The sequence below is a fragment of the Salvelinus namaycush genome, chromosome 6 (genome assembly GCF_016432855.1).
Source record: "Salvelinus namaycush isolate Seneca chromosome 6, SaNama_1.0, whole genome shotgun sequence".
NCBI classification, from domain to species: Eukaryota; Metazoa; Chordata; class Actinopteri; order Salmoniformes; family Salmonidae; genus Salvelinus; species Salvelinus namaycush.
In genome coordinates this window covers 6914030-6917343 of record NC_052312.1, presented here as the reverse complement: position 1 = coordinate 6917343, position 3314 = coordinate 6914030, and positions in this window count along the sequence as shown.

Here is a 3314-nt window from a genome sequence, read left to right as displayed (position 1 = left end):
TCCAGAGCCCTGTTCCTCCTCCACGCACTCTCCCTGTGGTGCGTGTCTCCAGCCCAGTACCTCCAGTTCCGGCACCACGCACCAAGCCTCCTGTGCGTCTCCAGAGCCCTGTACGCACTGTGCCTTCTCCCCGCACTCGCCCTGAGGTGCGTGCCCTCAGCCCGGTACCACCAGTGCCGGTACCACGCACCAGGCCTATAGTGCGCATCGAGAGTCCAGTGTGGCCTGTTCCTGCTCCCCGCACTAGCCTTGAGGTGCGTGTCTCCAGTCCGGTACCATCAGTTCCGGCACCACGCACCAGGCCTACTGTGCGCCTCAGCAGGTCAGAGTCGGCCGTCTGCCCAACGCCGCCTGCACTGCTCGTCTGTCCAGCGCCGTCTGAGTTGCCTGCACTGCCTGCCTGCCCAGCGCCGTCTGAACTGCCTGCACTGCTCGTCTGCTCAACGCCGCCTGCACTGCTCGTCTGTCCAGCGCCGTCTGAGCTGCCTGCCTGCCCAGCGCCGTCTGAACTGCCTGCACTGCTCGTCTGCTCAACGCCGCCTGCACTGCTCGTCTGCCCAGCGCCGTCTGAGCTGCCTGCACTGCCTGCCTGCCCAGCGCCGTCTGAACTGCCTGCCCAGCTCGTCTGCTCAACGCCGCCTGCACTCCTCGTCTGTCCAGCGCCGTCTGAGCTGCCTGCCTGCCCAGCTCCGTCTGAACTGCCTGCACTGCTCGTCTGCTCAACGCCGCCTGCACTGCTCGTCTGCCCAGCGCCGTCTGAGCTGCCTGCACTGCCTGCCTGCCCAGCGCCGTCTGAACTGCCTGCACTGCTCGTCTGCTCAACGCCGCCTGCACTGCTCGTCTGTCCAGCGCCGTCTGAGCTGCCTGCCTGCCCAGCGCCGTCTGAACTGCCTGCGCTGCTCGTCTGCTCAACGCCGCCTGCACTGCTCGTCTGCCCAGCGCCGTCTGAGCTGCCTGCACTGCCTGCCTGCCCAGCACCATCTGAGCCATCCGTCTGCCCAGCGCCGTCTGAGCCATCCGTCTGCCCAGCGCCGTCTGAGCCATCCGTCTGCCCAGCGCCGTCTGAGCCATCCGTCTGCCCAGCGCCGTCTGAGCCATCTGTCTGCCCAGCGCCGTCTGAGCCATCTGTCTGCCCAGCGCCATCTGAGTCATCCGTCTGCCACGAGCCATTAGAGCCGCCCGTCTGTCCCGAGCCATTAGAGCCGTCCGTCAGTCAGGAGCCGCTAGAGCCGTCCGTCAGTCAGGAGCCGCCAGAGCCGTCCGTCAGTCAGGAGCTGCCAGAGACGCCAGCCAGTCAGGAGCTGCCAGAGACGCCAGCCAGTCAGGAGCTGCCAGAGACGCCAGCCAGTCAGGAGCTGCCAGAGACGCTAGCCAGTCAGGAGCTGCCAGAGACGCCAGCCAGTCAGGAGCTGCCAGAGACGCCAGCCAGTCAGGAGCTGCCAGAGACGCCAGCCAGTCAGGAGCTGCCAGAGACGCCAGCCAGTCAGGAGCTGCCAGAGACGCCAGCCAGTCAGGAGCTGCCAGAGACGCCAGCCAGTCAGGAGCTGCCAGAGACGCCAGCCAGTCAGGAGCTGCCAGAGACGCCAGCCAGTCAGGAGCCGCCAGAGCCGCCAGACAGTCAGGAGCCGCCAGAGCCGCCAGACAGTCAGGAGCCGCCAGAGCCGCCAGACAGTCAGGAGCCGCCAGAGCCGCCAGACAGTCAGGAGCCGCCAGAGCCGCCAGACAGTCAGGAGCCGCCAGAGCCGCCAGACAGTCAGGAGCCGCCAGACAGTCAGGAGCTGCCAGAGCCGCCAGACAGTCAGGAGCTGCCAGAGCCGCCAGACAGTCAGGAGCTGCCAGAGCCGCCAGACAGTCATGAGCTGCCCTACAGTCATGAGCTGCCCTACAGTCATGAGCTGCCCTACAGTCATGAGCTGCCCTCCAGTCATGAGCTGCCCTCCAGTCATGAGCTGCCCTCCAGTCATGAGCTGCCACCCAGTCATGAGCTGCCCTCCAGTCATGAGCTGCCACCCAGTCATGAGCTGCCCTCCAGTCATGAGCTGCCCTCCAGTCATGAGCTGCCACCCAGTCATGAGCTGCCACCCAGTCATGAGCTGCCACCCAGTCCGGAGCTGCCACCCAGTCATGAGCTGCCACCCAGTCATGAGCTGCCACCCAGTCATGAGCTGCCACCCAGTCATGAGCTGCCACCCAGTCCGGAGCTGCCACCCAGTCCGGAGCTGCCACCCAGTCCGGAGCTGCCACCCAGTCCGGAGCTGCCACCCTGTCCGGAGCTGCCCCTCTGTCCTGAGCTACCTCTCTGTCCTGAGCTACCTCTCTGTCCTGAGCTACCTCCTAAATCATGTGGGGGCCTTGGGGAGGATTCTTAGGCCAAGGTCGTGGGCGAGGGTCGCCACTCAAAGGACGCTAAGGAGGGGGACAAAGACAGTGGTGGAGTGGTGTCCTCGTCCACCGCCGAAGCCGCCACCGTGGACAGATGCCCACCCAGACCCTCCCCTTGAGTTTTAGGGGTGCGTTCGGAGTCCGCACCTCAGGGGGGGGTACTGTAACGTCCTGACCAGAGTTCTTATGTGTTTTGCTTGTTTAGTGTTGGTCAGGACGTTTAGTGTTGGTCAGAACATATTTAAAATAATCCATCTACTTTGATGATCTGTTTGGACAATTTGCACATTTGGATCAAATTACAGTTAATTAAAACCATCACCCCCTTTTGAATTTCTTTGCCCATGGGAGAAATATATTTCGCCCCCCCAGTCCTTTTTCCACAAAACTTCATCTAAAATTGTTGAATGAGTTTCCTGTAAACAATAGATATTATATTCCTTCTCTTTTAGCCAGGTAAATACTGATAGTCTTTTCTTATTATCTGCTAGGCCATTACAATTGTAACTGGCTATACTTATTTCACCACTCACCATAATGAGACACAACTTTCAATTCTATTTATCAAAATATATGTTTGTAAATGTACCATTAAAAAGTAACATGATGATTGTCTATATAGCTGTACCATGATATTTGCATTGTTACTAAGTAAACCTCCAATTGGTCCCCACTATTCCACCCGCTAAAAGCCCTCCTCATCCCGAGTTGGGTTGTCATCCCAATGCCCGGCAGACCACCCCCACCCCCATAGCCCCATAGCCCTGAAAGGACTGGGATCCATCCCTCAAAGAGCACACAGTGCCATTTACAGAACAGAAGTAGATCAAATGCATTTCCATCACCCTCACCTCGATTTGTATTATATATATATATATATATATATATTTTAAGAATCCTGTTTCTTATTTTCCATAATTAGCTATTAATAT